The sequence below is a fragment of the Mobula birostris genome, chromosome 16 (assembly GCF_030028105.1).
Source record: "Mobula birostris isolate sMobBir1 chromosome 16, sMobBir1.hap1, whole genome shotgun sequence".
Lineage (NCBI taxonomy): Eukaryota > Metazoa > Chordata > Chondrichthyes > Myliobatiformes > Myliobatidae > Mobula > Mobula birostris.
The window spans coordinates 64,273,107-64,294,391 of NC_092385.1; the positions used below are offsets into that span (position 1 = coordinate 64,273,107).

At 47.5% G+C, this 21,285-nt stretch overlaps 1 protein-coding gene across 1 annotated transcript in view; it reads left to right on the forward strand.

The window, feature by feature from the left end:
• LOC140211186 (rhodopsin) overlaps positions 1-21,285 on the forward strand; it is a 192,531-nt gene that overhangs the window by 38,583 nt on the left and 132,663 nt on the right. The gene's annotated exons all lie outside the window — the stretch shown is intronic.

The window sequence follows — 21,285 nt, forward strand, 5'->3', positions numbered from 1 at the left end:
TGGTGTAAACCCTTACCTGTGTAAACCCCTTCTGGTTTAAACCCGTACGTGTGTAAACCCTTCCCAGTTCAAACCCGAACCGGTGTAAACTCTTCATAGTGTAAACCCTTTTCAGTGTAAACTATTCCCAGTGTAAACTCTGTCTGATGTAAACCATTCCGGGTGCAAAACCTTCCCAGTGTAAACTCTGCCTGATATAAACCCTTCCCGGTGTAAACAATTCCAGTGTAAACCCCTCCTGTTCTAAACCCTTCCCAGTGTAAACCCTTACCTGTGTAAAGGCTTTCCGGTGTAAACCCTTCCCAGTGTAAACTCTGCTTGACGTAAACCTTTCCCAGTGCAAACCATTTCCAGTACAAAGCCATTCCGGTTTAAACCCTTCTCAGTGTAAACCATTTCCAGTGTAAATCCTTCACAGTATAAACCTTTCACAGTGTAAACCATTCCCAGTGGAAACTCTGCCTGATGTAAATGCTTCCCAGTGCAAACCCTTTCCGGTGTAAACCCTTCCCAGTGTAAACTCTACCTGCTGTTAACCCTTCCTGGTGTAAAACCAGCCTGGTGTGAACCCTTACCTGTGTAAACCCTTTCCGGTGCAAACTCTTCCCGGTGTAAACCCTTTCAAGTGTAAACTCTGCCTGATGTAAACCCTTCCCGGTGCAAACCCTTTCCGGTGTAAACCCTTCCCAGAGTAAACCCTTTCCAGTGTAAACCCTTAACAGTGTAAACCCTGCCTGGTGAAAAATCTTCTCAGTGTAAAACCTTCCTGGGGCAAACCCTTCCTAGTGTAAACCCGTCCTGGTGTAAACCCTTCCCAGTATAAACCCTTACCGGTGTAAACCCTTCCCAGTGTAAACCCTTCCCGGTATAAGCCCTTCCCAGTGTAAACCCTTACCAGTGTAAACACTGCCTGATGTAAACCCTTACCAGTGTAAACACTGCCTGATGTAAACCCTTCCCAGTGTAAAAGCTTCCTGGTGTAAACCCGTCCTAGAGTAAACCCTTCCCAGTGTAAACTCTGCCTGATCTAAACACTTCCTGGTGCAAATGTTTTCCGGTTCAAACCCTTCTCAGTGTAAACCCTTTCCAGTGTAAACCCTTTCTGGTGTAAACCCTTCCCAGTGTAAACCCTGCCTGATGAAAACACTTCCTGGTGGAAACCCTTTCCGGTTTAAACCCTTCACAGTGTAAACGCTTTCCAGTGTAAACCATTTCCAGTGTAAACCCTTCCCAGTGAAAACCCTGCCTGATGAAAACCCTTCCCGGTGCAAAACATTCCCAGTGTAAACCTTTCCTGGTGTAAACCCTTCCCAGTGTAAATCCTTTCCAGTGTAAACAATTCCCAGTGTAAACCCTGCCTGGTGTAAACACTCCCTGGTGTAAACCATTCCCAGTGTAAACACTTCCTAGTCTAAACCCTGCCTGGTGTGAACCCTCCCTGGTGTAAACCTTGCCTGTGTAAACCCATTCCAGTGTAACCCTTTCCCAGTGTAAATCCTTCCTGGTGTAAACGCTTCCCAGTGAAAATCCTTCACGGTATGAACCCTTCCCAGAGTAAACTCTTCCCCGTGTAAACCCTTCCCAGTGTAAACTCTGCCGGCTGTGAACCCTTCCTGGTGTAAAACCTGCCTGGTGTAAACCCTTACCTGTGTAAACCCTTACCTGTGTAGACGCTGCCTGATGTAAACCCTTCCCAGTGTAAACTCTGCCTGGTGTGAACCCTTCATGGTGTAAACCCTGCCTGGTGTAAACCCTTCTAAGTGTAAACTCTGCCTGATGTATTCCCTTCGTAGTGCAAACCCTTTCCGGTTTAAACCCTTCCCAGTGTAAACCCTTCCCAGTGCAAACCCTTCACAGTGTAAACCCTTCCCAGTGTAAACCTTTCCCAATGTAAACTCTGCTGATGTAAACGCTTCCCGGTACAAAACCTTCCCAGTGTAAACGCTTCCTGGTGTGAACCCTTCCTGGTGTAAACCCTGCCAGGTATAAACCCTTACCTGTGTAAACCCTTCCCAGTGTAAACCCTTCCCAGTGTAAACTCTGCCTGATGTAAACTCTTCCCTGTGTAAACCCTCCCCAGTGTAAACCCTTCCCAGTGTAAACCATTTCCAGTGTAAACTCTGCATGATGTAAACTCTTCCCTGTGTAACCTCTGCCGGCTGTGAACCCTTCTTGGTGTAAATTCTAACTGGTGTGAACCCTTACCTGTGTAAACCCTTTCCGGTGCAAACACTTACCAGTGTAAACCCCTTCCAGTGTAAACCCTTTCTGGTGTAAACCCTTCCCAGTGTAAACCCTGCCTGATGAAAACCCTTCCCGGTGCAAAACCTTCCCAGCGTAAACCCTTCCTGGTGTAAAACCCTCCCAGTTTAAACCCTTCCCGGTTTAAACCCTTCCCAGTGTAAACTCTGCCTGTTCTAAACCCTTCCTGGTGCAAACCCTTTCCGGTTTAAACCCGTCCCAGAGTCAACCCTTCCCAGTGTAAACCTTTCACAGTGTAAACCCTTCCCAGTGTAAACCTATCCAAGTGCAAACCCTCTCTGGTGTAACCACTTCCCAGAGTAAACCCTTCCCTGTGTAACCCCTTCCCAGTGTAAACCCTGCCTGGTGTAAACCCTTACCTGTGTAAACCCCTTCTGGTTTAAATCCGTACGCGTGTAAACCCTTCCCAGTTCAAACCCGAACCAGTGTAAACTCTTCACAGTGTAAACCCTTCCCAGTGTAAACTATTCCCAGTGTAAACTCTGTCTGATGTAAACCCTTCCGGGTGCAAAACATTCGCAGTGTAAAACCTTCCCAGTGTAAACTCTGCCTGATATAAACCCTTCCCGGTGTAAACAATTCCAGTGTAAACCCCTCCTGTTCTAAACCCTTCCAAGTGTAAACCCTTCCTGCTGTGAACCCTTCCTGATGTAAAGCCTGCCTGGTGTAAACCCTTACCTGTGTAAAGACTTTTCGGTGTAAACCCTTCCCAGTGTAAACTCTGCTTGATGTAAACCCTTCCCAGTGTAAACTTTGCCTGCTGTAAACCCTTCCTGGTGTAAAATCCTCCCAGTTTAAACCCTTCCCGGTGTAAACACTTCCCAGTGTAAACTCCGCCTGATGTATTCCCTTCCTAGTGCAAACCCTTTCCAGTTTAAACCCTTCCCAGTGTAAACCATTTCCAGTACAAAGCCATTCCGGTTTAAACCCTTCCCAGTGTAAACCATTTCCAGTGTAAATCCTTCACAGTATAAACCTTTCACAGTGTAAACCATTCCCAGTGGAACCTCTGCCTGATGTAAACGCTTCCCAGTGCAAAACCTTCCCAGTGCAAACCCTTACCGGTGTAAACCCTTCCCAGTGTAAACCCTTCCCGGTATAAGCCCTTCCCAGTGTAAACCCTTACCAGTGTAAACACTGCCTGATGTAAACCCTTACCAGTGTAAACACTGCCTGATGTAAACCCTTCCCAGTGTAAAAGCTTCCTGGTGTAAACCCGTCCTAGAGTAAACCCTTCCCAGTGTAAACTCTGCCTGATCTAAACACTTCCTGGTGCAAATGTTTTCCGGTTCAAACCCTTCTCAGTGTAAACCCTTTCCAGTGTAAACCCTTTCTGGTGTAAACCCTTCCCAGTGTAAACCCTGCCTGATGAAAACACTTCCTGGTGGAAACCCTTTCCGGTTTAAACCCTTCACAGTGTAAACGCTTTCCAGTGTAAACCATTTCCAGTGTAAACCCTTCCCAGTGAAAACCCTGCCTGATGAAAACCCTTCCCGGTGCAAAACATTCCCAGTGTAAACCTTTCCTGGTGTAAACCCTTCCCAGTGTAAATCCTTTCCAGTGTAAACAATTCCCAGTGTAAACCCTGCCTGGTGTAAACACTCCCTGGTGTAAACCATTCCCAGTGTAAACACTTCCTAGTCTAAACCCTGCCTGGTGTGAACCCTCCCTGGTGTAAACCTTGCCTGTGTAAACCCATTCCAGTGTAACCCTTTCCCAGTGTAAATCCTTCCTGGTGTAAACGCTTCCCAGTGAAAATCCTTCACGGTATGAACCCTTCCCAGAGTAAACTCTTCCCCGTGTAAACCCTTCCCAGTGTAAACTCTGCCGGCTGTGAACCCTTCCTGGTGTAAAACCTGCCTGGTGTAAACCCTTACCTGTGTAAACCCTTACCTGTGTAGACGCTGCCTGATGTAAACCCTTCCCAGTGTAAACTCTGCCTGGTGTGAACCCTTCATGGTGTAAACCCTGCCTGGTGTAAACCCTTCTAAGTGTAAACTCTGCCTGATGTATTCCCTTCGTAGTGCAAACCCTTTCCGGTTTAAACCCTTCCCAGTGTAAACCCTTCCCAGTGCAAACCCTTCACAGTGTAAACCCTTCCCAGTGTAAACCTTTCCCAATGTAAACTCTGCTGATGTAAACGCTTCCCGGTACAAAACCTTCCCAGTGTAAACGCTTCCTGGTGTGAACCCTTCCTGGTGTAAACCCTGCCAGGTATAAACCCTTACCTGTGTAAACCCTTCCCAGTGTAAACCCTTCCCAGTGTAAACTCTGCCTGATGTAAACTCTTCCCTGTGTAAACCCTCCCCAGTGTAAACCCTTCCCAGTGTAAACCATTTCCAGTGTAAACTCTGCATGATGTAAACTCTTCCCTGTGTAACCTCTGCCGGCTGTGAACCCTTCTTGGTGTAAATTCTAACTGGTGTGAACCCTTACCTGTGTAAACCCTTTCCGGTGCAAACACTTACCAGTGTAAACCCCTTCCAGTGTAAACCCTTTCTGGTGTAAACCCTTCCCAGTGTAAACCCTGCCTGATGAAAACCCTTCCCGGTGCAAAACCTTCCCAGCGTAAACCCTTCCTGGTGTAAAACCCTCCCAGTTTAAACCCTTCCCGGTTTAAACCCTTCCCAGTGTAAACTCTGCCTGTTCTAAACCCTTCCTGGTGCAAACCCTTTCCGGTTTAAACCCGTCCCAGAGTCAACCCTTCCCAGTGTAAACCTTTCACAGTGTAAACCCTTCCCAGTGTAAACCTATCCAAGTGCAAACCCTCTCTGGTGTAACCACTTCCCAGAGTAAACCCTTCCCTGTGTAACCCCTTCCCAGTGTAAACCCTGCCTGGTGTAAACCCTTACCTGTGTAAACCCCTTCTGGTTTAAATCCGTACGCGTGTAAACCCTTCCCAGTTCAAACCCGAACCAGTGTAAACTCTTCACAGTGTAAACCCTTCCCAGTGTAAACTATTCCCAGTGTAAACTCTGTCTGATGTAAACCCTTCCGGGTGCAAAACATTCGCAGTGTAAAACCTTCCCAGTGTAAACTCTGCCTGATATAAACCCTTCCCGGTGTAAACAATTCCAGTGTAAACCCCTCCTGTTCTAAACCCTTCCAAGTGTAAACCCTTCCTGCTGTGAACCCTTCCTGATGTAAAGCCTGCCTGGTGTAAACCCTTACCTGTGTAAAGACTTTTCGGTGTAAACCCTTCCCAGTGTAAACTCTGCTTGATGTAAACCCTTCCCAGTGTAAACTTTGCCTGCTGTAAACCCTTCCTGGTGTAAAATCCTCCCAGTTTAAACCCTTCCCGGTGTAAACACTTCCCAGTGTAAACTCCGCCTGATGTATTCCCTTCCTAGTGCAAACCCTTTCCAGTTTAAACCCTTCCCAGTGTAAACCATTTCCAGTACAAAGCCATTCCGGTTTAAACCCTTCCCAGTGTAAACCATTTCCAGTGTAAATCCTTCACAGTATAAACCTTTCACAGTGTAAACCATTCCCAGTGGAACCTCTGCCTGATGTAAACGCTTCCCAGTGCAAAACCTTCCCAGTGCAAACCCTTTCCGGTGTAAACCCTTCCCAGTGTAAACTCTACCTGCTGTTAACCCTTCCTGGTGTAAACCCTGCCTAGTGTAAAACCTTACCTGTGTAAACCATTTCCGGTGCAAAGCCTTCCCGGTGTAAACCCTTCCAAGTTCAAACTCTGCCTGATTTAAACCCTTCCCGGTGCAAACCCTTTCCGGTGTAAACCCTTCCCAGAGTAAACCCTTTCCAGTGTAAAGCCTTCACAGTGTAAACCCTGCCTGGTGAAAAACCTACTCAGTGTAAAACCTTCCTGGAGCAAACCCTTTCTAATGTAAACCCGTCCTGGTGTAAACCCTTCCCAGTGTAAACCCTTCCTGGTGTAAAGCCTTCCCAGTGTAAACTCTTCCCGGTTTAAACCCTTCCCAGTGTAAACTCTGCTTGTTCTAAACCCTTCCTGGGGCAAACCCTTTCCGGTTTAAACCTTTCCCAGTGTAAACCCTTCCAGGTGTAAACCATTCCCAGCGTAAACTCTTCCCGGTTTAAACCCTTCCCAGTGTAAACTCTGCCTCATCTAAACCCTTCCTGGTGCAAACCCTTTCCGGTTTAAACCCTTCCCAGTGTAAATCTTTCACAGTGTAAACCCTTCCCAGTGTAAACCCATCCAAGTGCAAACCCTCTCTGGTGTAACCACTTCCCAGTGTAAACCCTTCCCTGTGTAACCCCTTCCCAGTGTAAACCCTGCCTGGTGTAAACCCTTACCTGTGTAAACCCCTTCTGGTTTAAACCCGTACGTGTGTAAACCCTTCCCAGTTCAAACCCGAACCAGTGTAAACTCTTCACAGTGTAAACCCTTCCCAGTGTAAACTATTCCCAGTGTAAAATCTGTCTGATATAAACCCTTCCGGGTGCAAAACATTCGCAGTGTAAAACCTTCCCAGTGTAAACTCTGCCTGATATAAACCCTTCCCGGTGTAAACAATTCCAGTGTAAACCCCTCCTGTTCTAAACCCTTCCCAGTGTAAACCCTTCCTGCTGTGAACCCTTCCTGATGTAAACCCTGCCTGGTGTAAACCCTTACCTGTGTAAAGACTTTTCGGTGTAAACCCTTCCCAGTGTAAACTCTGCTTGATGTAAACCCTTCCCAGTGTAAACTTTGCCTGCTGTAAACCCTTCCTGGTGTAAAATCCTCCCAGTTTAAACCCTTCCCGGTGTAAACACTTCCCAGTGTAAACTCCGCCTGATGTATTCCCTTCCCAGTGCAAACCCTTTCCAGTTTAAACCCTTCCCAGTGTAAACCATTTCCAGTACAAAGCCATTCAGGTTTAAACCCTTCCCAGTGCAAACCATTTCCAGTGTAAATCCTTCACAGTATAAACCTTTCACAGTGTAAACCATTCCCAGTGGAACCTCTGCCTGATGTAAACGCTTCCCAGTGCAAAACCTTCCCAGTGCAAACCCTTTTCGGTGTAAACCCTTCCCAGTGTAAACTCTACCTGCTGTTAACCCTTCCTGGTGTAAACCCTGTCTAGTGTGAACCCTTACCTGTGTAAACCATTTCCGGTGCAAACCCTTCCCGGTGTAAACCCTTCCCAGTGTAAACTCGCTGCTGTTAAACCTTCCTGGTGTAAACCCTGCCTGGTGTGAACCCTTACCTGTGTAAACCCTTTCCGGTGCAAACCCTTCCCGGTGTAAACCCTTTCAAGTGTAAACTCTGCCTGATGAAAACCCTTCCCGGTGCAAACCCTTTCCGGTGTAAACCCTTCCCAGAGTAAACCCTTTCCAGTGTAAACCCTGCCTGGTGAAAAACCTTCTCAGTGTAAAACCTTCCTGGAGCAAACACTACCTAGTGTAAACCCGTCCTGGTGTAAACCCTTCCCAGTATAAACCCTTCCCGGTGTAAACCCCTCCCAGTGTAAACCCTTCCCGGTATAAACCCTTCACAGTGTAAACCCTTACCAATGTAAACTCTGCCTGATATAAACCCTTCCCAGTGTAAAAGCGTCCTGGTGTAAACCTGTCCTAGAGTAAGCCCTTCCCAGTGTAAACTCTGCCTGATCTAAACACTTCCTGGTGCAAATGCTTTCCGGTTTAAACCCTTCCCAGTGTAAATCCTTTCAAATGTAAACCCTTTCTGGTGTAAACCCTTCCCAGTGTAAACCCTGCCTGATGAAAACCCTTCCCGGTGCAAAACCTTCCCAGCGTAAACCCTTCCTGGTGTAAATCCTTCCCAGTGTAAACTCTTACCAGTTTAACCCCTTCCCAGTGTAAACTCTGCCTGATCTAAACCCTTCCTGGTGGAAACCCATTCCGGTTTAAACCCTTCCCAGTGTAAGCGCTTTCCAGTGTAAACCCTTCCTAGTCTAAACCCTGCCTGGTGTAAACCCTCCCTGGTGTAAACCTTGCCTGTGTAAACCCAATCCGGTGTATCCCTTTCCCAGTGTAAATCCTTCCTGGTGTAAACGCTTCTCAGTGAAAATACTTCCCGGTGTGAACCCTTCCCAGAGTAAACTCTTCCCCGTGTAAACCCTTCCCAGTGTAAACTCTGCCTGCTGTGAACCCTTCCTGGTGTAAAACCTGCCTGGTGTAAACCCTTACCTGTGTAAACCCTTTCCGGTGCAAACGCTTCCCGGTGTAAATCCTTTCCGGTGTAAACCCTTCCCGGTGTAAACCCTTCCAAGTGTAGACGCTGCCTGATGTAAACCCTTCCCAGCGTAAATCCTTCCCAGTGTAAACCCTTCCCAGTGTAAACTCTGCCTGGCTTGCACCCTTTGTGGTGTAAACCCTGCCTGGTGTAAACTCTTCTAAGTGTAAACTCTGCCTGATGTATTCCCTTCGTAGTGCAAACCCGTTCCGGTTTAAACCTTTCCCAGTGTAAACCATTTCCAGTGTAAACCCTTCACAGTGTAAACCCTTCCCAGTGTAAACCTTTCCCAATGTAAACTCTGCTGATGTAAATGCTTCCCAGTGCAGAACCTTCCCAGTGTAAGCCCTTCCTGCTGTGAACCCTTCTTGCTGTGAACCCTTCCTGGTGTAAACCCTGCCAGGTATAAACCCTTACCTGTGTAAACCCTCCCCGGTGTAAACCCTTCCCAGTGTAAACTCTGCCTGATGTAAACTCTTCCCTGTGTAAAACCTTCCCGGTGTAAACTTTGCCAGCTGTGAACCCCTCCTGGTGTAAATTCTAACTGGTGTAAACCCTTACCTGTGTAAAGCCTTTCCGGTGCAAACCCTTCCCGGTGTAAAACCTTCCAAGTGTAAACCCTTCCCTGTGTAAACCCTTTCGAGTGTAAACCCATCCCAGTGCAAACCCTTTCCAGTGTAAACCCTTCCCAGTGTAAACCCCTTCCAGTGTAAACCCTTCACAGTGTAAACCCTTCCCTGTGTAAACCCTTTCGAGTGTACACCCATCCCAGTGCAAACCCTTTCCAGTGTAAACCCTTCACAGTGTAAACCCTTCCTGGTGTAAACACTTCCCGTTGAAAATCCTATCCGGTGTGAACTCTTCCCAGAGTAAACTCTTCTCGATGTAAACCCTTCCCAGTGTAAACTCTACCAGCTGTGAACCCTTCCTGGTGTAAACCCTTACCTGTGTAAACCCCTTCTGGTTTAAACCCGTACGTGTGTAAACCCTTCCCAGTTCAAACCCGAACCAGTGTAAACTCTTCACAGTGTAAGCCCTTCCCAGTGTAAACTATTCCCAGTGTAAACTCTGTCTGATGTAAACCCTTCCGGGTGCAAAACATTCGCAGTGTAAAACCTTCCCAGTGTAAACTCTGCCTGATATAAACCCTTCCCGGTGTAAAGAATTCCAGTGTAAACCCCTCCTGTTCTAAACCCTTCCCAGTGTAAACCCTTCCTGCTGTGAACCCTTCCTGATGTAAACCCTGCCTGGTGTAAACCCTTACCTGTGTAAAGACTTTTCGGTGTAAACCCTTCCCAGTGTAAACTCTGCTTGATGTAAACCCTTCCCAGTGTAAACTTTGCCTGCTGTAAATCCTTCCTGGTGTAAAATCCTCCCAGTTTAAACCCTTCCCGGTGTAAACACTTCCCAGTGTAAACTCCGCCTGATGTATTCCCTTCCTAGTGCAAACCCTTTCCAGTTTAAACCCTTCCCAGTGCAAACCATTTCCAGTGTAAATCCTTCACAGTATAAACCTGTCACAGTGTAAACCATTCCCAGTGGAACCTCTGCCTGATGTAAACGCTTCCCAGTGCAAAACCTTCCCAGTGCAAACCCTTTTCGGTGTAAACCCTTCCCAGTGTAAACTCTACCTGCTGTTAACCCTTCCTGGTGTAAACCCTGTCTAGTGTGAACCCTTACCTGTGTAAACCATTTCCGGTGCAAACCCTTCCCGGTGTAAACCCTTCCCAGTGTAAACTCGCTGCTGTTAAACCTTCCTGGTGTAAACCCTGCCTGGTGTGAACCCTTACCTGTGTAAACCCTTTCCGGTGCAAACCCTTCCCGGTGTAAACCCTTTCAAGTGTAAACTCTGCCTGATGAAAACCCTTCCCGGTGCAAACCCTTTCCGGTGTAAACCCTTCCCAGAGTAAACCCTTTCCAGTGTAAACCCTGCCTGGTGAAAAACCTTCTCAGTGTAAAACCTTCCTGGAGCAAACACTACCTAGTGTAAACCCGTCCTGGTGTAAACCCTTCCCAGTATAAACCCTTCCCGGTGTAAACCCCTCCCAGTGTAAACCCTTCCCGGTATAAACCCTTCACAGTGTAAGCCCTTACCAATGTAAACTCTGCCTGATGTAAACCCTTCCCAGTGTAAAAGCGTCCTGGTGTAAACCCGTCCTAGAGTAAGCCCTTCCCAGTGTAAACTCTGCCTGATCTAAACACTTCCTGGTGCAAATGCTTTCCGGTTTAAACCCTTCCCAGTGTAAATCCTTTCAAATGTAAACCCTTTCTGGTGTAAACCCTTCCCAGTGTAAACCCTGCCTGATGAAAACCCTTCCCGGTGCAAAACCTTCCCAGCGTAAACCCTTCCTGGTGTAAATCCTTCCCAGTGTAAACTCTTACCAGTTTAACCCCTTCCCAGTGTAAACTCTGCCTGATCTAAACCCTTCCTGGTGGAAACCCATTCCGGTTTAAACCCTTCCCAGTGTAAGCGCTTTCCAGTGTAAACCCTTCCTAGTCTAAACCCTGCCTGGTGTAAACCCTCCCTGGTGTAAACCTTGCCTGTGTAAACCCAATCTGGTGTATCCCTTTCCCAGTGTAAATCCTTCCTGGTGTAAACGCTTCTCAGTGAAAATACTTCCCGGTGTGAACCCTTCCCAGAGTAAACTCTTCCCCGTGTAAACCCTTCCCAGTGTAAACTCTGCCTGCTGTGAACCCTTCCTGGTGTAAAACCTGCCTGGTGTAAACCCTTACCTGTGTAAACCCTTTCCGGTGCAAACGCTTCCCGGTGTAAATCCTTTCCGGTGTAAACCCTTCCCGGTGTAAACCCTTCCAAGTGTAGACGCTGCCTGATGTAAACCCTTCCCAGCGTAAATCCTTCCCAGTGTAAACCCTTCCCAGTGTAAACTCTGCCTGGCTTGCACCCTTTGTGGTGTAAACCCTGCCTGGTGTAAACTCTTCTAAGTGTAAACTCTGCCTGATGTATTCCCTTCGTAGTGCAAACCCGTTCCGGTTTAAACCTTTCCCAGTGTAAACCATTTCCAGTGTAAACCCTTCACAGTGTAAACCCTTCCCAGTGTAAACCTTTCCCAATGTAAACTCTGCTGATGTAAATGCTTCCCAGTGCAGAACCTTCCCAGTGTAAGCCCTTCCTGCTGTGAACCCTTCTTGCTGTGAACCCTTCCTGGTGTAAACCCTGCCAGGTATAAACCCTTACCTGTGTAAACCCTCCCCGGTGTAAACCCTTCCCAGTGTAAACTCTGCCTGATGTAAACTCTTCCCTGTGTAAAACCTTCCCGGTGTAAACTTTGCCAGCTGTGAACCCCTCCTGGTGTAAATTCTAACTGGTGTAAACCCTTACCTGTGTAAAGCCTTTCCGGTGCAAACCCTTCCCGGTGTAAAACCTTCCAAGTGTAAACCCTTCCCTGTGTAAACCCTTTCGAGTGTAAACCCATCCCAGTGCAAACCCTTTCCAGTGTAAACCCTTCCCAGTGTAAACCCCTTCCAGTGTAAACCCTTCACAGTGTAAACCCTTCCCTGTGTAAACCCTTTCGAGTGTACACCCATCCCAGTGCAAACCCTTTCCAGTGTAAACCCTTCACAGTGTAAACCCTTCCTGGTGTAAACACTTCCCGTTGAAAATCCTATCCGGTGTGAACTCTTCCCAGAGTAAACTCTTCTCGATGTAAACCCTTCCCAGTGTAAACTCTACCAGCTGTGAACCCTTCCTGGTGTAAACCCTTACCTGTGTAAACCCCTTCTGGTTTAAACCCGTACGTGTGTAAACCCTTCCCAGTTCAAACCCGAACCAGTGTAAACTCTTCACAGTGTAAGCCCTTCCCAGTGTAAACTATTCCCAGTGTAAACTCTGTCTGATGTAAACCCTTCCGGGTGCAAAACATTCGCAGTGTAAAACCTTCCCAGTGTAAACTCTGCCTGATATAAACCCTTCCCGGTGTAAAGAATTCCAGTGTAAACCCCTCCTGTTCTAAACCCTTCCCAGTGTAAACCCTTCCTGCTGTGAACCCTTCCTGATGTAAACCCTGCCTGGTGTAAACCCTTACCTGTGTAAAGACTTTTCGGTGTAAACCCTTCCCAGTGTAAACTCTGCTTGATGTAAACCCTTCCCAGTGTAAACTTTGCCTGCTGTAAATCCTTCCTGGTGTAAAATCCTCCCAGTTTAAACCCTTCCCGGTGTAAACACTTCCCAGTGTAAACTCCGCCTGATGTATTCCCTTCCTAGTGCAAACCCTTTCCAGTTTAAACCCTTCCCAGTGCAAACCATTTCCAGTGTAAATCCTTCACAGTATAAACCTGTCACAGTGTAAACCATTCCCAGTGGAACCTCTGCCTGATGTAAACGCTTCCCAGTGCAAAACCTTCCCAGTGCAAACCCTTTTCGGTGTAAACCCTTCCCAGTGTAAACTCTACCTGCTGTTAACCCTTCCTGGTGTAAACCCTGTCTAGTGTGAACCCTTACCTGTGTAAACCATTTCCGGTGCAAACCCTTCCCGGTGTAAACCCTTCCCAGTGTAAACTCGCTGCTGTTAAACCTTCCTGGTGTAAACCCTGCCTGGTGTGAACCCTTACCTGTGTAAACCCTTTCCGGTGCAAACCCTTCCCGGTGTAAACCCTTTCAAGTGTAAACTCTGCCTGATGAAAACCCTTCCCGGTGCAAACCCTTTCCGGTGTAAACCCTTCCCAGAGTAAACCCTTTCCAGTGTAAACCCTGCCTGGTGAAAAACCTTCTCAGTGTAAAACCTTCCTGGAGCAAACACTACCTAGTGTAAACCCGTCCTGGTGTAAACCCTTCCCAGTATAAACCCTTCCCGGTGTAAACCCCTCCCAGTGTAAACCCTTCCCGGTATAAACCCTTCACAGTGTAAGCCCTTACCAATGTAAACTCTGCCTGATGTAAACCCTTCCCAGTGTAAAAGCGTCCTGGTGTAAACCCGTCCTAGAGTAAGCCCTTCCCAGTGTAAACTCTGCCTGATCTAAACACTTCCTGGTGCAAATGCTTTCCGGTTTAAACCCTTCCCAGTGTAAATCCTTTCAAATGTAAACCCTTTCTGGTGTAAACCCTTCCCAGTGTAAACCCTGCCTGATGAAAACCCTTCCCGGTGCAAAACCTTCCCAGCGTAAACCCTTCCTGGTGTAAATCCTTCCCAGTGTAAACTCTTACCAGTTTAACCCCTTCCCAGTGTAAACTCTGCCTGATCTAAACCCTTCCTGGTGGAAACCCATTCCGGTTTAAACCCTTCCCAGTGTAAGCGCTTTCCAGTGTAAACCCTTCCTAGTCTAAACCCTGCCTGGTGTAAACCCTCCCTGGTGTAAACCTTGCCTGTGTAAACCCAATCTGGTGTATCCCTTTCCCAGTGTAAATCCTTCCTGGTGTAAACGCTTCTCAGTGAAAATACTTCCCGGTGTGAACCCTTCCCAGAGTAAACTCTTCCCCGTGTAAACCCTTCCCAGTGTAAACTCTGCCTGCTGTGAACCCTTCCTGGTGTAAAACCTGCCTGGTGTAAACCCTTACCTGTGTAAACCCTTTCCGGTGCAAACGCTTCCCGGTGTAAATCCTTTCCGGTGTAAACCCTTCCCGGTGTAAACCCTTCCAAGTGTAGACGCTGCCTGATGTAAACCCTTCCCAGCGTAAATCCTTCCCAGTGTAAACCCTTCCCAGTGTAAACTCTGCCTGGCTTGCACCCTTTGTGGTGTAAACCCTGCCTGGTGTAAACTCTTCTAAGTGTAAACTCTGCCTGATGTATTCCCTTCGTAGTGCAAACCCGTTCCGGTTTAAACCTTTCCCAGTGTAAACCATTTCCAGTGTAAACCCTTCACAGTGTAAACCCTTCCCAGTGTAAACCTTTCCCAATGTAAACTCTGCTGATGTAAATGCTTCCCGGTGCAGAACCTTCCCAGTGTAAGCCCTTCCTGCTGTGAACCCTTCTTGCTGTGAACCCTTCCTGGTGTAAACCCTGCCAGGTATAAACCCTTACCTGTGTAAACCCTCCCCGGTGTAAACCCTTCCCAGTGTAAACTCTGCCTGATGTAAACTCTTCCCTGTGTAAACCCTTCCCGGTGTAAACTTTGCCAGCTGTGAACCCCTCCTGGTGTAAATTCTAACTGGTGTAAACCCTTACCTGTGTAAAGCCTTTCCGGTGCAAACCCTTCCCGGTGTAAAACCTTCCAAGTGTAAACCCTTCCCTGTGTAAACCCTTTCGAGTGTAAACCCATCCCAGTGCAAACCCTTTCCAGTGTAAACCCTTCCCAGTGTAAACCCCTTCCAGTGTAAACCCTTCACAGTGTAAACCCTTCCCTGTGTAAACCCTTTCGAGTGTACACCCATCCCAGTGCAAACCCTTTCCAGTGTAAACCCTTCACAGTGTAAACCCTTCCTGGTGTAAACACTTCCCGTTGAAAATCCTATCCGGTGTGAACTCTTCCCAGAGTAAACTCTTCTCGATGTAAACCCTTCCCAGTGTAAACTCTACCAGCTGTGAACCCTTCCTGGTGTAAACCCTTACCTGTGTAAACCCCTTCTGGTTTAAACCCGTACGTGTGTAAATCCTTCCCAGTTCAAACCCGAACCAGTGTAAACTCTTCACAGTGTAAGCCCTTCCCAGTGTAAACTATTCCCAGTGTAAACTCTGTCTGATGTAAACCCTTCCGGGTGCAAAACATTCGCAGTGTAAAACCTTCCCAGTGTAAACTCTGCCTGATATAAACCCTTCCCGGTGTAAAGAATTCCAGTGTAAACCCCTCCTGTTCTAAACCCTTCCCAGTGTAAACCCTTCCTGCTGTGAACCCTTCCTGATGTAAACCCTGCCTGGTGTAAACCCTTACCTGTGTAAAGACTTTTCGGTGTAAACCCTTCCCAGTGTAAACTCTGCTTGATGTAAACCCTTCCCAGTGTAAACTTTGCCTGCTGTAAATCCTTCCTGGTGTAAAATCCTCCCAGTTTAAACCCTTCCCGGTGTAAACACTTCCCAGTGTAAACTCCGCCTGATGTATTCCCTTCCTAGTGCAAACCCTTTCCAGTTTAAACCCTTCCCAGTGCAAACCATTTCCAGTGTAAATCCTTCACAGTATAAACCTGTCACAGTGTAAACCATTCCCAGTGGAACCTCTGCCTGATGTAAACGCTTCCCAGTGCAAAACCTTCCCAGTGCAAACTCTTTCCGGTGTAAACCCTTCCCAGTGTAAACTCTACCTGCTGTTAACCCTTCCTGGTGTAAACCCTGCCTAGTGTAAACCCTTACCTGTGTAAACCATTTCCGGTGCAAACCCTTCCCGGTGTAAACCCTTCCAAGTTCAAACTCTGCCTGATTTAAACCCTTCCCGGTGCAAACCCTTTCCGGTGCAAACCCTTCCCAGAGTAAACCCTTTCCAGTGTAAAGCCTTCACAGTGTAAACCCTGCCTGGTGTAAACCTTAACCTGTGTAAAGACTTTCTGGTGTAAACCCTTCTCAGTGTAAATCCTTCCCCTTCGCAGTTTAAACTCTGCTTGATGTAAACCCTTCCCAGTTTAAACTCTGCCTGATGTAACCCTTCCCGGTGCAAAACATTCCCAGTGTAAACTCTGCCTGATATAAACCCTTTCCGGTGTAAACACTTCCAGTGTAAACCCCTCCTGTTCTAATCCCTTCGCAGTGTAAACCCTTCCTGGTGTGAACGCTTCCTGGTGTAAACCCTGCCTGGTGTAAACCTTTACCTGTGTAAAGACTTTCCGGTGTAAACCTTTCCCAGTGTAAACTCTGCCTGCTGTAAACCCTTACCTGTGTAAAGCCTTTCCGGTGCAAACCCTTTCCGGTGTAAACCCTTCCCAGAGTAAACTCTTTCCAGTGTAAAGCCTTCATAGTGTAAACCCTGCCTGGTGAAAAACCTTCTCAGTGTAAAACCTTCCTGGAGCAAACCCTTTCTAGTGTAAACCCGTCCTGGTGTAAACCGTTCTCAGTGTAAACCCTGCCTGGTGTAAAGCCTTCCCAGTGTAAACTCTTCCCGGTTTAAACCCTTCCCAGTGTAAACTCTGCCTGTTCTAAACCCTTCCTGGTGCAAACCCTTTCGGGTTTAAACCCGTCCCAGAGTCAACCCTTCCCAGTGTAAACCCATCCAAGTGCAAACCCTCTCTGGTGTAACCACTTCCCAGTGTAAACCCTTCCCTGTGCAACCCCTTCCCAGTGTAAACCCTGCCTGGTGTAAACCCTTACCTGTGTAAACCCCTTCTGGTTTTAACCCGTACGTGTGTAAACCCTTCCCAGTTCAAACCCGAACCAGTGTAAACTCTTCACAGTGTAAACCCTTCCCAGTGTAAACTATTCCCAGTGTAAACTCTGTCTGATGTAAACCCTTCCGGGTGCAAAACATTCGCAGTATAAAACCTTCCCAGTGTAAACTCTGCCTGATATAAACCCTTCCCGGTGTAAACAATTCCAGTGTAAACCCCTCCTGTTCTAAACCCTTCCCAGTGTAAACCCTTCCTGCTGTGAACCCTTCCTGATGTAAACCCTGCCTGGTGTAAACCCTTACCTGTGTAAACACTTTTCGGTGTAAACCCTTCTCAGTGTAAACTCTGCTTGATGTAAACCCTTCCCAGTGTAAACTTTGCCTGCTGTAAACCCTTCCTGGTGTAAAATCCTCCCAGTTTAAACCCTTCCCGGTGTAAACACTTCCCAGTGTAAACTCTGCCTGATGTATTCCCTTCCTAGTGCAAACCCTTTCCAGTTTAAACCCTTCCCAGTGTAAACCATTTCCAGTACAAAGCCATTCCGGTTTAAACCCTTCCCAGTGTAAACCATTTCCAGTGTAAATCCTTCACAGTATAAACCTTTCACAGTGTAAACCATTCCCAGTGGAACCTCTGCCTGATGTAAACGCTTCCCAGTGCAAAACCTTCCCAGTGCAAACCCTTTTCGGTGTAAACCCTTCCCAGTGTAAACTCTACCTGCTGTTAACCCTTCCTGGTGTAAACCCTGCCTAGTGTGAACCCTTACCTGTGTAAACCATTGCCGGTGCAAACCCTTCCCGGTGTAAACCCTTCCCAGTGTAAACTCTACCTGCTGTTAAACCTTCCTGGTGTAAACCCTGCCTGCTGTGAACCCTTACCTGTGTAAACCCTTTCCGGTGCAAACCCTTCCCGGTGTAAACCCTTTCAAGTGTAAACTCTGCCTGATGTAAACCCTTCCCGGTGCAAACCCTTTCCAGTGTAAACCCTTCCCAGAGTAAACCCTTTCCAGTGTAAACCCTGCCTGGTGAAAAACCTTCTCAGTGTAAAACCTTCCTGGAGCAAACACTTCCTCGTGTAAACCCGTCCTGGTGTAAACCCTTCCCAGTATAAACCCTTCCTGGTGTAAACCCCTCCCAGTGTAAACCCTTCTCGGTATAAACCCTTCACAGTGTAAAGCCTTACCAATGTAAACTCTGCCTGATGTAAACCCTTCCCAGTGTAAAAGATTGCTGGTGTAAACCCGCCCTAGAGTAAACCCTTCCCAGTGTAAACTCTGCCTGATCTAAACACTTCCTGGTGCAAACGCTTTCCGGTTTAAACCCTTCCCAGTGTAAACCCTTTCCAGTGTAAACCCTTTCTGGTGTAAACCCTTCCCAGTGTAAACCCTGCCTGATGAAAACCCTTCCCGGTGCAAAAGCTTCCCAGCGTAAACCCTTCCTGGTGTAAATCCTTCCCAGTGTAAACTCTTACCAGTTTAACCCCTTCCCAGTGTAAACTCTGCCTGATCTAAACCCTTCCTGGTGGAAACCCATTCCGGTTTAAACCCTTCCCAGTGTAAACCATTTCCAGTACAAAGCCATTCCGGTTTAAACCCTTCCCAGTGTAAACCATTTCCAGTGTAAATCCTTCACAGTATAAACCTTTCACAGTGTAAACCATTCCCAGTGGAACCTCTGCCTGATGTAAACGCTTCCCAGTGCAAAACCTTCCCAGTGCAAACCCTTTTCGGTGTAAACCCTTCCCAGTGTAAACTCTACCTGCTGTTAACCCTTCCTGGTGTAAACCCTGCCTAGTGTGAACCCTTACCTGTGTAAACCATTGCCGGTGCAAACCCTTCCCGGTGTAAACCCTTCCCAGTGTAAACTCTACCTGCTGTTAAACCTTCCTGGTGTAAACCCTGCCTGCTGTGAACCCTTACCTGTGTAAACCCTTTCCGGTGCAAACCCTTCCCGGTGTAAACCCTTTCAAGTGTAAACTCTGCCTGATGTAAACCCTTCCCGGTGCAAACCCTTTCCAGTGTAAACCCTTCCCAGAGTAAACCCTTTCCAGTGTAAACCCTGCCTGGTGAAAAACCTTCTCAGTGTAAAACCTTCCTGGAGCAAACACTTCCTCGTGTAAACCCGTCCTGGTGTAAACCCTTCCCAGTATAAACCCTTCCTGGTGTAAACCCCTCCCAGTGTAAACCCTTCTCGGTATAAACCCTTCACAGTGTAAAGCCTTACCAATGTAAACTCTGCCTGATGTAAACCCTTCCCAGTGTAAAAGATTGCTGGTGTAAACCCGCCCTAGAGTAAACCCTTCCCAGTGTAAACTCTGCCTGATCTAAACACTTCCTGGTGCAAACGCTTTCCGGTTTAAACCCTTCCCAGTGTAAACCCTTTCCAGTGTAAACCCTTTCTGGTGTAAACCCTTCCCAGTGTAAACCCTGCCTGATGAAAACCCTTCCCGGTGCAAAAGCTTCCCAGCGTAAACCCTTCCTGGTGTAAATCCTTCCCAGTGTAAACTCTTACCAGTTTAACCCCTTCCCAGTGTAAACTCTGCCTGATCTAAACCCTTCCTGGTGGAAACCCATTCCGGTTTAAACCCTTCCCAGTGTAAGCGCTTTCCAGTGTAAACCCTTCCCAGTGTAAACCCTTCCTAGTCTAAACCCTGCCTGGTGTAAACCCTCCCTGCTGTAAACCTTGCCTGTGTAAACCCAATCCGGTGTAACCCTTTCCCAGTGTAAATCCTTCCTGGTGTAAACGCTTCTCAGTGAAAATACTTCCCGGTGTGAACCCTTCCCAGAGTAAACTCTTCCCCGTGTAAACCCTTCCCAGTGTAAACTCTGCCTGCTGTGAACCCTTCCTGGTGTAAAACCTGCCTGGTGTAAACCCTTACCTGTGTAAACCCTTTCCGGTGCAAACCCTTTCCGGTGTAAATCCTTTCCGGTGTAAACCCTTCCCGGTGTAAACCCTTCCAAGTGTAGACGCTGCCTGATGTAAACCCTTCCCAGTGTAAATCCTTCCCAGTGTAAACCCTTCCCAGTGTAAACTCTGCCTGGTGTGCACCCTTCGTGGTGTAAACCCTGCCTGGTGTAAACCCTTCTAAGTGTAAACTCTGCCTGATGTATTCCCTTCGTAGTGCAAACCCTATCCGGTTTAAACCCTTCCCAGTGTAAACATTTCCCAATGTAAACTCTGCTGATGTAAATGCTTCCCGGTGCAGAACCTTCCCAGTGTAAGACCTTCCTGCTGTGAACCCTTCCTGGTGTGAACCCTTCCTGGTGTAAACCCTGCCAGGTATAAACCCTTACCTGTGTAAACCCTCCCCGGTGTAAACCCTTCCCAGTGTAAACTCTGCCTGATGTAAACTCTTCCCTGTGTAAACCCTTCCCGGTGTAAACTCTGACAGCTGTGAACCCTTCCTGGTGTAAATTCTAACTGGTGTAAACCCTTACCTGTGTAAACCCTTTCCGGTGCAAACCCTTCCCGGTGTAAACCCTTCCAAGTGTAAACCCTTCCCTGTGTAAACCCTTTCCAGTGTAAACCCATCCCAGTGCAAACCCTTTCCAGTGTAAACCCTTCCCAGTGTAAACCCTTTCCAGTGTAAACCCTTCACAGTGTAAACCCTTCCCTGTGTAAACCCTTTCGAGTGTAAACCCATCCCAGTGCAAACGCTTTCCAGTGTAAACCCTTCCCTGTGTAAACCCTTTCCAGTGTAAACCCTTTCGAGTGTACACCCATCCCAGTGCAAACCCTTTCCAGTGTAAACCGTTCACAGTGTAAACCCTTCCTGGTGTAAACACTTCCCGTTGAAAATCCTACCCGGTGTGAACTCTTCCCAGAGTAAACTCTTCTCGATGTAAACCCTTCCCAGTGTAAACTCTACCAGCTGTGAACCATTCCTGGTGTAAACCCTTACCTGTGTAAACCCCTTCTGGTTGAAACCCGTACGTGTGTAAACCCTTCCCAGTTCAAACCCGAACCAGTGTAAACTCTTCACAGTGTAAACCCTTCCCAGTGTAAACTATTCCCAGTGTAAACTCTGTCTGATGTAAACCCTTCCGGGTGCAAAACATTCGCAGTGTAAAACCTTCCCAGTGTAAATTCTGCCTGATATAAACCCTTCCCGGTGTAAACAATTCCAGTGTAAACCCCTCCTGTTCTAAACCCTTCCAAGTGTAAACCCTTCCTGCTGTGAACCCTTCCTGATGTAAACCCTGCCTGGTGTAAACCCTTACCTGTGTAAAGACTTTTTGGTGTAAACCCTTCCCAGTGTAAACTCTGCCTGCTGTAAACCCTTCCCGGTGTAAACGCTTCCCAGTGTAAACTCTGCCTGATGTATTCCCTTCCTAGTGCAAACCCTTTCCAGTTTAAACCCTTCCCAGTGTAAACCATTTCCAGTACAAAGCCATTCCGGTTTAAACCCTTCCCAGTGTAAACCATTTCCAGTGTAAATCCTTCACAGTATAAACCTTTCACAGTGTAAACCATTCCCAGTGGAACCTCTGCCTGATGTAAACGCTTCCCAGTGCAAAACCTTCCCAGTGCAAACCCTTTTCGGTGTAAACCCTTCCCAGTGTAAACTCTGCCTGGTGTGCACCCTTCGTGGTGTAAACCCTGCCTGGTGTAAACCCTTCTAAGTGTAAACTCTGCCTGATGTATTTCCTTCGTAGTGCAAACCC